This window comes from Podarcis tiliguerta (assembly GCF_965153285.1).
Source record: "Podarcis tiliguerta genome assembly, chromosome: 2".
Lineage (NCBI taxonomy): Eukaryota > Metazoa > Chordata > Lepidosauria > Squamata > Lacertidae > Podarcis > Podarcis tiliguerta.
Window position 1 is genome coordinate 46,540,801 of NC_139535.1, and position 12,953 is coordinate 46,553,753.

A 12,953-nucleotide genomic window follows, 5' to 3' on the forward strand; every position below is an offset into this window, starting at 1 on the left:
CTCTTTACTTTACTTCTGTCTTCCATACTGATGTCTTGCAGTAGAATAAGTTATAGTTTCCTCTCCCCACTCCACCAAACTGTATATGGACCACAGCCAACCACAAATGAACAACCACACCCTAGGCCAACCCCAACCTCTCTCATCACCAAAGGAACACAAGTGAACAGCAAAGAACGTGCACAAGCAACGCTGACACCAAACCCCACATATAGTAAGTAAAATAGAAACCCCACCCCACCCCCACCCATCTTCCCCACCCCTCCACCTCATTCCCCCTTTTCTTCCCAATGTCTCAACAAATGAAACTGATTTGTAAAAATGTTACATGGGAAAAAAATATATGAGAGAGAACATTGCGCACACACACTTGTAAATCAAGAAAATCTTTAATCATAATAAAGACCAAACTATATATGGGTCCCACCAGTTGTGGTGACTGACAGCTCCCTTGTTACTGAAACCCTAGGAGAAACACAAAGTTTATTGTGCATCTGTAGTTTCATTTTATTTGGAGGATCACAAGTGGTGTTACACTGATCAATATTTGGAAGGACTTGTGCCACTGTAGAAGTGAATTTTAGCTATGGTATCCCTGAATCAGACAAGAGATATGGATGACCAGGGTCTTATATTTTTACATGTATGTTTATTTCCTGAGATCATACAAACAAATGGGTCCTGAAATAGGATTTTATCTTGGAAAATATAAAGAGCAGAGTTGAATGACGATGCAGAGTTGAGTCTTCCTTCTCAACCTTCACAAATTTACAGTGTTAGCTGCAGTTCATATATATATGTAGCCAAAGGGTTATAAAAAGAAAGCCAGCTGATGTTGCAGTCTAAGCAGTGGCCATATAGTGGAAAGATTCTCCTTTGGCATCTTCAGTAGTGCTATTTTTACCTATTCTAATAGATCTGCCCTTGTGATTTTGAGCTAAAGGACAGTAACTGAAACTAAGTTTTATTTGCATTGCAACAACAACAACAAAAACTGAGGAGGAAAAGAATATGGCTAGCAAATACCTTTTCATATCTCTAAACATGGCATAGGGCAATGTAAAGTGATAAATGATTCTTTTATTTTGTTGTGTTGCTGACATAATTTATGTGTTTCCTTTTTATCTGTTAATCCTGTTGATTTTTGAGTAACTTTCCTGAAGTCTGTTTTGTTTTAACAGCATTGTACTGAAACACTAAAAGAATCATTGTCTAAGCTATAATACTTGTATACTCTGGATTATTATTAATATACAAGATTCTTTGCATTCATTATCTCAGAAATTTTACAAAAGAGAAGGTGGGCTGCCAAGGCCACCCTAGGGCTATCATAACTGAGGTGAGCTTTAGGTGGAGCAGGTGGCCTTCTTGGCTTACACTCCCAGCTAGTTTACAATCTCAGTATAATATGGCAGTGAATGAATTTAGGCAGACATGCAGGGAGGTGTACATTGGCTGCTCTGTTGGATGAAAATATTGAATTAATTATAGACTTTTGAAGTATGGCTTGATTTTGGAATGTGTTTGCATGTGCATTTATTTCTGGATTGACTTGTCTTGAATCGTGTCTCTTGCCGCTTTAATACTAGCTAGCTTCTTTTTGTGCCAGCTAGTTCCTTGTATATGTCATTAGTTTAATTCCTTTTCTTTTTCTTAGCTGTGCAGTGTGGTTATCTAATATCCCCATGCAATTCGTTTCCTTGTAGATGCAATCAACTATGGGACCTACATTGGTGCCTTCCAAGAGTGTCTTGCAATGTATATTTGCTAATTAGAAGTTGACCTTCTAGCAGTATCCTAGAATGTGTGCAGTGCACATTAGTGTTCATACATGTGTGTGGTCCCAGTCATTCTGCTTGTTAATATGGATGAAAGCTCACAAGTTGGGTGATTATATTTATGGATGGCAGCAATTCACGTGATTTGCGGCTGTTAGAAAAAATGCTGCATTCATCATACAGATTTTAGCAGTTTGATTTCCTGTTTTACTTGTTACTTTTATCCCTAGGACTTGTGTCAAAGATGAAATGTGTTGTTGGAGAAATGTGTTGTGTGAATTAGCACAAACTTTGTGGAATAAGGAGGAACACTTTTATTTGCTGGCACTGCTTGGGATATTACGAACTGGTTCATTTATGAACTGGTTCATTTATTATGGAAAACTGTTCAGTTTAGCTTTTGGTAGGTACTGAAAGATTATTTTGATTTCATACTAGCTTTAGGCATGATCACTTTATCCAGTGGGTTTTACTAGAGTGTGGTATCTTTTGATGTTTAAAGAGAACAGCTGCATGGATCTTCTGTGTAGGGTGCCCTGTGATCACGTGCTCATATAGTATGTATGCTGTACATACTGTAGCTCCTAACATTTCATTGTCCAGAGTGTTGCTGCAGGAATGAGTAGTTTAGTTCAGTCAAGTGCTACAGAATGTCTTCTAAAACACCTAATTGATTTCTGGACTTGACTTGACTCAGGTGCATTTGGGATCTATAGCAGATCCCATATCTTATCTGATTTATGGTTTACACTAAATAGAAGGAATGACTTTAAAAACAGAATAAACATACCAGCATTATCTTTAGATCTTTCCTGTATTTTATTTTAATCTGTGTTGAACCATTTATTTGTTTGAATTAGACACACCTGTTTTGTAGCCTTTCTAGAAGCTCTAATGGTCCAAAGCTAGCTTCAAAGACAAACGAGCACATTTGCTCACTATGCTGTCTCCCATATGTTCATATAGGCTTTTGCCATATGACTCGGGTAGCCAGAAAACTACAAAGTATAAGCATATGCTGAAAGTTTTTGCTCATTAAGACCTGCTCTAACTGAGGATTGTGGGAAATATGATGTTCCAACAGCTAAGTAAAAGCTTTTAAGTGTTGATGGCTGGCTTATGTCACAGGTTCCTCAATGGATTTTCCCACTTACGAGGCTTCACTGAATTTATTAAAGAAGCTTTTGTTGCAGTAATAAATGACCACCAGACATTGTGCCTCTTCTAAGCAGCAAGAAGACTAGTTGCACAGCTGGACAGGGACTAGGAACTTTATATTTGAGGTTGTACTGCATGTAGCTCTGCCTGTCCTATTGACCTTGTTTTGATGTTCATATTTCCTAGTACCAACAATCACATTCTTCAGCAAGCTCCACCCATGGTATGTAGCAACATGGGATAGTACAGTAGATAGAGCTAGGCTTGTGATGTGTGACGGTACTTTTAGTCCTGTGTGTGAGACCTCAGTCCTGGGGGCACAAATTTGGCTCTCTGTTCCTCTATCTGGTCCTAGGGACTCTACTCCCCCTGGCAACAACCTCTTTCCCCAGGTCACGCCCTTCTTAAACAGGCTGGAAGGTTCTGTTGAACTGTGATGGTGCCTCTTCCTTGCCTGGATGGAGAAGGGGAGGGGGTGGTATGTTCGAACCTTTGATTTTTGTGTAACCTACTGTAAAAATCATAAGGTGCATCCGTTGCCCCACCCACTTTTGCCTCTGGTTCAATCCATTTTTACCTCTGGCCACCCACAACTGGCATGCATGTCCTGGAAGGTTGCTCTCAAGGGAATGTAGCCCTCATTCTGAAAAAAAAAAAGCCCATACCCACTTTCCTAAATTCCCTAGTGGTATCAAATTAACAAAAGGTAGTTGTTTATTAATAATTTGCTGGTTTTCTAAAACTACTTTTATGGTATTTGTGTATAGTACACATACGAAATAAGCTTCCAATCTGATCTGTTTGCTCTGGAGTTTGCATGTTCAGAGAGAAGGTTGAACCCTGGGAAGTCTCAGCAAAAACAGTCTTCATTGGCTAGGTGTGTACCAGTGTGCTGAGAAATGGAAATGCATTATACAGGGTGGACCAAAAGTAGGTATACTTTTATCAATCAACCAATCAATCAATCAATGAAAAAAGGATTATTTTTCTTTACTGATACAGTAATACCTCCGCGAACGTCCACCTCGTCTAGCGTCCATTCCGGCGAATGTCTGTGGCAAACCTGGAAGTACCGGAACTTCCAGTTTGCCGCTTGCGCATGCGCAGAAGTGCTAAATCGCGCTTCGCGCATGTGCAGACACGGCGCTTTGCCCTGCGTCCTTTTTGGCTAGCGGCTGGGGCTCCGGAATGGACCCTGGTTGCAAAATAAGGTATGACTGTATTGTGTATGATGAGAAGTTGAACAAAGAAAGTGGATTCTAAAGCACCCTGTACATCTCTTGATACTGCTATGGGTCCCTTGAAATCTGGGCAAAAGACAGAATTATTCTGTCTTCTGCTGCTGGGCATAATTTGAAAGGCTATTTTAGGCAAACTTTATAGGTGTGTACCGAGTAGAAAGAATTAAGTAGCGTAACCAGATTGGGCAGAATATGATTTTATCCTTTTGTAAATTTTGCTACTTGGTATTCTGAATGGAATGTGTGTGTTATGTTAAGCATGTCAAAAATAAAAGCCAAGTTGAAATTACTCTTGCTGAAACAGAGAGGTTGATTAGTCATAATATATTGATGTTTCTTTCAGAGAGGTTGGTTAGTCATTAGGTTACCATACCTTCACATATTAATGTTAAACTTTCGCTGCCTATTGGCATATTGAGCTCAGCATTATGCAAGGAAATTATCCAAGGTCTGTCTGACATGATTATTTTAGACATGATGTAAGAATACGTATTTCCACATTGGGTGCAGGCATTGCTCTAGTCAGGAATGGAAAGCAAAATACCGGTGGACAACAAAAGAGGTTTAAAGACACTCTTCAAGGCAAATCTTTAAAAAAGTAACATAAGCACTGATAACTGGGAAACACCGGCCTGTGAGCACTCCAGTTGGAGAACAGCTTTTACCAAAGGTGTCATGGACATTGAAGAAGCACGAACTCAGGAAGAAATGAGCTAAGAGGAAGGCACGTTGGGCAAACCCTCACTGTGATCAGCTCCCTCCCGGAAAAATATGTCCCCACTGTGGAAGGACGTGTGGATTCAGAATTGGCCTGCACAGTCACTTATGGACTCACTGTTAAGACCGTGTTCATGGAAGACAATTTTACTCTGCTATGAGTGATCACCAAAGCAGAAGGAGAAGAGTCAGGAATGACAGAGCAAAAGCTTTCTGGCTATGTTGGTTGTTTTAAATAGTTAAGATTTCAAGAGCATTACTTGAAAATAAATGTTAAATATTTAGTTGCTGAAAAGTGGTATACAGTGGTACCTTGGGATGTGAATGGGATCCGTTCCGGAGCCCTGTTTGCATCCTGACCAGAACGTAGGACGCATCTGCGTGGGTCGCGTTTCGCCACTTCTGCGCATACGCGTGATGTCATTTTGACCGTCTGCGCATGTGTGAATGGTGAAACCCGGAAGTAACGTGCTCTGTTACTTCTGGGTCGCCGCGGAGCGCAACCCGAAAATACTTATCCTGAAGCATATTTATCCCAAGGTATGACTGTACTTACCAAATATCTTTAAGTTTTATTAATCAAGGGTAGACATAACTTAGCGTGGTGTCTCTGAATATTCCATTTTTAACTTTTTAATATGTTTCTACTGTATGGTTCTATGTTCTGATTTTTTTATAGAATAGTGCTCTGTAAATATATTTTAAAAATATAAATATCTTACCTGTGTAGACACAAAACCTCTGGGGAAGGTACGCTCCTGCCAGAGATGTTTCTGGATAATTCAAACTGATGGGCCCTTGTATTAGCAAAACCCCTTACATATGTTAACTGCACTGGTAGATTGCTCAAAGGAATGGAAACAAAATATTGTGGTCCCAATTTTTAAGAAAGGGGGCAAACCTCTCCTAGTCAGTTACCATCCAGTGAACCTTTTGGATGTTTCCTCCAAATTATACACACACTATCTATTGGATAAGGCTGAAGATTGGGCAGATAATAATATTGGGGATGAATAAGCAGGCTTCTGCCATGGGAAGTCAATCATAGATCAGTCCTTTGTTCTAAATCATTTGACAGAGAGAGATGCAGGTGGCCCTAGGAAATATACATGCTGCTTTTGTTGACCTGATCTCAGTCTTTGGCAGGATAAATAAATCGATTTTATGGAGAAAACTATGCAGAGTTAGGATGTACAAGACACCTGTTGATTCTAATTAAGAACTTTTACACAGGCACCAAAGTTCATATCAGAGTAGACAGAGAATGCCAGTTGTCAGAGGAAATTGGTTCAACCAGAGTGGTAAGACAAAACAGTTTACTAGCCCCCTTTTTGCTCCGCATATATGTGAATGGCATCATTGATCAACTAGCTGATAAATCAAACTTTTTAGCTGTTGTTGGCACATGGAAACTAAATGTATTGCTATTCACAGACAATGTGGTTCTGTTATCCCAGACCCTAACTGGCATGAGGATATTGTTGAAATCATTTGGGGAACTATGCAATAAGGAACAGTTATGTGTGAATTATGCCAAGACTAAAGCAATGATATTTGGCAATTGAACAGTTAAACACAAATGGCAACTAGGCAGTAATCAGCTGGAATAATCAAATAGATATAATAATCTGGGGATATGTTTTGCAAGAATAGCCTATAGGACTGGTAGATTAATAAACTAAAAGTTCAGTGTAGTCGGTGTTAAAATTTGCCAGAATGAAGAGAGTGAATTTTGTGGTGCTTGTTTTTAAGAGTTTTTGCTGATTAGGTTATTCCTCAGTTTTACATATAAGAGAGAAATTTGGGGCATTCTGGAACCATATTAGTTGGAGGTAGTACAGAGTAGATTGATTTATACTTTATTTGGTCTCTCACCAGGAATGCCACAGTAAGCAGTTACTGGTGTCGGTGACGTAATGCCTGTGGTGTCTTAACTTTTCATTTCCATCTGTTACTGGCATAAGAAAGAGGTTATGGTGGAAGTGATCCAGATCCAGGGCAGCCAACATGGTCCTCTCCAGATGTTGTGGACTACAACTCCCACCATGCCTGATCATTGGTTATGTTGGCTGGTGCTGATGGGAGTTGTAGTCCACAACATCCAGAGGGCACCATTTTGGCTACCCCTGTGCTAAACAGTAATATTTAACTTACTTTAGTCTTTAATGAAAAGTAGATCTTTTCCAAATCAGCAAAGGCCATTCCATGTAGCATTTACAATGAAGTTGACCCACTCATCTCCTTAATGCTATTGCTAACAAGGGCTCTTTCACACCTTATAAATATCGTGAGAGGGATCCAGACTTGGGACTAAGATGCAGCAGAGGGTTATGCAGGGTGAAGAGAAGGAAGGCAATTTTATCTGATTTCTCCTGCAGCCCCCCCCATCTCCCCACCATTCCACCTCCCATGCTGTTCTGGTCCCTCATTCTTCCACTCCTGCAGAAAGGAGGAACCAGTGAAAATTACCTGTCCCCACCTCCGCCTAAGTGGAAGTGTGCTTTGAACAGAGTTCTGTTCACGGGATGCAACCCAATATGTTTCTAGCAATATTATGATTGCTACTAACATGATATAGAAAAAAATATTTATACAGGGTTAGAGCACCTGTGGAATCTTTCATTCTGATTTGGAAAGATAAATGCCTCTGAACCCTAAATATATTACAGCTAGCTCATTAGTAACTAATCCAAAATCTATACATGTACATAATGAAGGCTGTATAACTGAGAGGAACTTGCAGTCTAGCATGTTTAGAATTTCATTGTAAAGTTGATATGAATGGTCATAATTTTATGGCAGAAATAGTAATCTAATTAAAATATTTACATGACTACATTATTTGGAAATTAAAACATTCAGTTATACAAGTTTTTCAATGTAGTATTGGATGTTAAATGTGGTGGATATGCTGAAAGGCTTCCACAGTATAGTACCTCTGAATTATATTTAAATCTGTCTACTGAGACCAATTCTTTTCTCTATAGAAAAAACACATTTAAAATACAGGCCTTCAATTCTGAATAGTTGGTATGTGTATACAGTGAGGATTTTAAAGGATTTCTCCAGACTTCTTCTGGACATGCTAATTTATGCATCTATTAAAATCTGCTTTGAAAGCCTACAAATAGGTGACTAAGGCATCTGTCATCACTTTGGCAGTGTGGATGTTTTGTCTTTGGCTCAGCTTGAGTGATGCTAACTTTTATCCACTTAGACTGTGAATATTTTTATATAATTACTTTTACAATCCCAGCATTCTTTCAAGGAGCTCAAGGTGTTGTACATGATTCTCCCTTCTCCATTTTATCCTCACTGCAGCCCCATACGAGGTCTGTTATGCTGAGTGATTGTAACTGGCTCAAGGTCACTCATTGAGCTTCATAGATGAGTGGGGATTTGAGCCCTGGGCTCCCAGGTCCTAGTTCAACCCTAATTATTATGTACGTTGGCTCTGATTGACTATTACTGACCGTTATGACGTGAATCCCATCAGCGATGAAAGCAAACAAACCAATTTCATCTATAAAAATATTTTTTCAACAAATCATGTATGAAAACAATTCAAATCTAATGCAGATACAGTTTGTGGATACAAATCTCCTCTTCAAAGGACTTGTTGGAAAAAATGAGGGTCTTCAGTAGTCACTGAAAAGGCAATACGATATGTAATGGGGGGTGGGGTGAAGTCCAAAATATCTGGTTCCCCACTACACTATACAGGCCTTGAATCTTCCAAAAGTGTGTCTGATCAGGATTCAGGTGGGAAATGGTAAGCCTAGCTGTGTTTGGTTTTGGAACCCTTGTGGCACATTTCAACCCCAGAGCTGAGCAAATTTATTTCAAGCTTCTTGATATAACATCTTAACATATATCAAAGATCTCAGTTAAATGGAGCTGCCTAGAATCTAGAAACTAAATGTGTATATTATCACCTTTTTAAAAAATGCATATAGAGGTAACCTCCCCGTTTCACTCTTAATGAAGCTTAAGGTCATACATATACATCAAAATTAAGCTGTGTTTCATTATGTGCTCATGATTAGCAAATATTGTCATTGAACATGAGTCCATAACAGAAAAGTTGGCTGCTTTGTATGTACCAAGAAGAGCAATTGAGAATTATGTGCTAAAGAATATAGCCAACTTGCATATTTTCAGAATATTATCTATAGTATACGAACTTAATGTATCTGGTGTGAGCCTAGTTATGATGGACATATTGCATTTGGTGTTCTTAGGGCTGGAGCACATTACTACGTTTGCCATGGCAGTGATGCTGCTGAAAACAGGAGCATGGAAATTCATAACATGATCACGGAGGTCCACACAGTAAGTACTTCTCTATGTTATGAGCAGGATGATGGTTTTGGCAGCATCCCAGTGGCAAAGCGTAATGTGTACTCCAGCCCTTAATCTGGAATTATACCTCAGTTGTGAAACATTTGTTAGCTGTTGAATATAGTGAGGGTTGAAAAGGAACTTAGGCTTTTTGCATGTGTTGGATTTTCAACTGTTATCATGTGCTGCCATGTTCATAAGAAGGAGAGTTTACAAATTTAGTACAATTATTGGGTTGTTATGCTTTGACATGCAGGGGTTACAAGAAAATATACAATATTGGTTTATATGTGATCTTTGAGCTATACAGCCAGTATCCAATGAAGTAGTTCTGTTAGCACAGAACTTCCCCTCCCTCTCTTACATCACCCCTAAATCTGTTCAGGGGTTTCCCCAACCCTCTGGAGCAAATTTGGGAAGGTGTAGGGAATGGAGAGAGGAGTTCTGTTGCTCAGTTAACTATCTTGTTGCATACTGTCCTGTTTTCCACAACTTCTTTAACTCTCTCTCTGTGTAAGTGTGCCTCCCCCACTATGTAACAGTAAACCTTTCAAATTTTAAAACCCTATCCTACTATGGTTTTGTGCTTTTTATGTTGTAATTATCAGTGGCGTAGCGTGGGGGGTGCAGAGGGGGCCGGCCGCACCGGGCGCAACATCTGGGGGTTAGGGTTAGGGGGCGCAAATCTACGGGTTAGGGGGCGCAAATCCACGGGTTAGGGGGTACAAATTACTTGCCTTGCCCCGGGTGCTGACAACCCACGCTACGCCACTGGTAATTATATATTGTGAACTGCCCTGAGATCTATGGATGAAGGGTGGTACAGTGGTACCTCGGGTTACGAAAAGTCCTGCTTACGAACACTTTGGATTACGAACTCCACAAACGTGGAAGTAGGTGTCCCGGGTTGCAAACTTTGCCCCGGGATATGAATGCAATCCGTTTCCGGGGCCGCAGGAAGCCTATGTAGGGAATGCGCGCCTCGAGTTAAGGACGATTTGGGTTGTTTTAAGAACGGACTTCTGGAATGAATTAAGTTCGTAACCCATGGTACCTCAGTATACAAATTGTAGTAGTAGTAGTAGTAATATCATCATAGGATTTCATTAGACTGCCTGCCACATTTAAGTGTGTTCATTTTAGTGATTTTGTTTGTTAGCTACCTTTACCTCTCAAGGAAAGGTGGGATGGTTTTATTAGGGGGTGTGTGTAGGATAAAATGTATACTTCTTCCCACTAGTCATTATTTATACTTCTGTTTATAGTTTGCTTGCAAGCCGCAATGTTTATCATCTTTCAAAAACTCTTGATTGCTATAAGAGTTCTGTACAGCTTTTAGGGAAATATATTTGTTGTATTTTAGAATGTAGACCCCACTGTAGAATTGCTAGCTGTCACCTCAGTGACATACACACATAAGTTTCCCCACAAATCTTTTAAATTAGCTTGTAGGTGTTGCAGTTAGAGTTAAGAGTTAGAGTTAAGTGAAGATCTGCCTGTTTCCCCAAACTACATGCAAATATGACAGAACTCCTTTTCTTTTTCAAAGAATGATCAGGAGCAGAAAAGTGGCAGTAGTGTTTACTTTGTCTTTGTTCCACTTCTCTCCTTCCTGATATTTTTCCTGCTTTGGTTTCCCCCCCATATGTGTATTGGAGGTTTTTCTGTTCTAAAAGAGCCATTGGATTACAGTTAGGTGTATTGTGTGTGGTATATATTTTATGTGTAAAGTGCATAATTTTGAGGCTTAACAAAATGTTAGTTCATTATTCGGCTCTATTTACAAGTTTGTTTAGGTTTAAAATTTTGGGTTTAGCGCAGTGATCCTTGTTCCTGCCGTCCAGGCTATGGGGCACTCCTCAACCATTTGTCTTAATTTGGAGTGTTTAATTGGCATATTATGGAGTTGAGCAAGTGCTGTGAGTTTTCTTTTGGCACATGAGAAAAAAGGAGGGCTGAAAATATTTCATATTTGAATGTGTGGTTATCGCATATTTATATACCTGAGGAAGACAGGATGCTTTGTTTTCTCCCCGGCCTAATCAAAGGTGTCTTTTTTGTTAATGCATGTCAGGTTCTCTTGGGTCATTTTTGCTTCTTTCTTTTAAACATTTTAAAAGCTTCGAACGGAAAACATAAAATACACATGACCCAAAAAAAATTTCAGAATTTTTTTTAGTTTAAATTGGCCAAGTTTGAATTTCTGCCTATAAAAATATTACAGAATTTAGTTTATTTTATATTTAGCTACTGAGCGAATTTATTTGTGATGTAGTAATTAATGATCTGGATAATTCTTCCTCAATAAAATGTTTCTTACTCTGCTCAGTAGCTGCCCTCATGGAACAATTCTTATACTTATAGCTAAATTTTTATCCCAGTCCTGCCCATGGTTGCTTGGAAGTGCTAGTAATATCAGTAGCAGTTTAAAGGGAATATCTCCTATATATTGCATTATGGCACATCATCATACAAAAATGACAACCAGAAATAATGTAGCAAAGGAAAAGGTGGCAAGGAACTTCTGGTGTACACAAAGAACTGTAAAAGAGAAATAGTTTCTTTGCATAATGCAACCAAACTAGTAGTCTACAGGAAGTTTTAAACAAGACAATGGGCCAGGATTGAACATTTTAAGACATGCTTTTGTCTTAGGAAAATTGCAGATTTGATGCTTGTAGCCTTGATGCTTGTAGATGGCTATAGTGTTATAGATTGCAATGATCAAAGACCTGCCTCCATACTGGCTACAATGACTTTTTCCAGAACTTGCATGACTTCTTATGGGGACTGTTGCCTGGCTCCGTTCATTGTGCTCAGTTAACTCATGTGTATTTGCAAGACTCAACATTGACCTTATCTAACTTTTTTAAATGCAGAGTTGAAAAGAATTTCCAGTCTCCCAAGTGCATACTGACAGGAGCCTGCTTGAGGTGAAAACTCATAAGTGAAAGGAGTAGACTCTGGATTCTTAATACATTGGAGTCCTGCTCTACAACTAGTTTGGTAGGTTGGCTTCTCAGGGTAAAGGGGTAGGGTTGATGGAGAACCAAGTGTCATACTCTCAGTGTGAGTTTGTTCTCAAGCACCCTCCTCACACAGTAGCTGCTGCAGCTGCTGCTTCTCCCTTGGCATGGATTAATCTTACTTTTCTTTCCTTGGTACAGTTTCTGACATGGAGGGTTGAGAATTGGCATGGGGGAAGGAATTATAGATGCCAATTGTCTAGCAATAACTTGCTGTGCTAATCTACTTCCTTCCTCTGTTTGCAGTACTGTGGGGAAAAGAGTCAAGATTACATGAGTGAGAAAGTAGCTGCCCCTCTTCTTTTGACCTTCCGTTCTTGCTGTCTGCTTTATTTATTTTGGATATATTTCGGCTGCATTTCAGGACAGAGTCCACTGAAGGTGGCTTACGGAACATAAAACACAAGAAAATTACAATTCCAGTATGACACCGTATGAAACTGGTTACACAATGTAAAATCAAAACCCATAAATAAAAAAACCCAATAGTTTAAAAGCCAGCACCAACTATATAAAATAATCTTGGTTGAAGGCCATTTAAGAGAGAAGAACTGAAGAACATTTTGAAGGCTAGAACAGATGGTGCCAACTCATATCCCTTGTGTGTGAGTTTCATAGATCAGGGCCCACCACTTGAAAATACAGTGTCTCTGGCGCATGTTCGTTTAGTTGACAAAATTTCAATGGGTTTA

General features: G+C 39.4%; 1 protein-coding gene across 35 annotated transcripts in view; it reads left to right on the plus strand.

Annotated features, from left to right (window-relative positions):
• Positions 1–12,953, plus strand: part of RAF1 (Raf-1 proto-oncogene, serine/threonine kinase) — a 68,332-nt gene that overhangs the window by 28,201 nt on the left and 27,178 nt on the right. For 7 of the 35 annotated variants that reach the window (XM_083429142.1, XM_083429169.1, XM_083429151.1 and 4 more), the window contains exon 2: positions 9,136–9,226. The exons of 8 other annotated variants lie outside the window; for them this stretch is intronic. The gene's annotated coding sequence lies outside the window, so the exon portion shown is untranslated. Of the gene's footprint in view, positions 1–41; positions 215–3,122; positions 3,160–9,135; positions 9,227–12,114; positions 12,242–12,953 lie in introns of all 35 variants that reach the window. 20 more of the 35 variants (XM_083429147.1, XM_083429140.1, XM_083429136.1 and 17 more) reach the window with 7 other exon arrangements.